This window comes from Penaeus monodon, chromosome 21, assembly GCF_015228065.2.
Source record: "Penaeus monodon isolate SGIC_2016 chromosome 21, NSTDA_Pmon_1, whole genome shotgun sequence".
In the NCBI taxonomy this organism is placed as follows: Eukaryota; Metazoa; Arthropoda; class Malacostraca; order Decapoda; family Penaeidae; genus Penaeus; species Penaeus monodon.
The window spans coordinates 20,067,422-20,067,882 of record NC_051406.1 but is presented as its reverse complement, the minus strand read 5'-3'; positions in this window follow the sequence as shown (position 1 = coordinate 20,067,882).

The following is a 461-nucleotide window of genomic DNA, read 5'->3' as shown; positions in this document are numbered from 1 at the left end:
TACCTATGAAAACGGGGCAAAGCAAATCAGAAAGACATATCGACAGTTACGCCTTGAATAATGTAAATAAAACGTAGACTCCACTGCAATCACCACTTCTCCTAACTATAAAAAACGATATCGTGACAGACGTAAATAAATTATATTAACCAGAGACTCTTCTTTTCTAAAGACATCATACATGATACATCCCATCGGCTGCCGTTTGCGTGACTGCTTTATTATCGTTTGTGGATGCTTCATCAAATAGACATGACTTGACGAATAATTCACGGCAACAGACGCATAGTATTAGCAAAGTTCACATACTTGAAAAGCTTTCAGAACATGTCTTATAATACTTATTGTTGAATCTTCCATGATTTATCCGAGTTTAATCATCATACGTTAGGGAAGTTGGTCAATCTGAATGTGAATGTAATTGCAAGAAAACTATATAGATAATCGATATAGTTATTGTT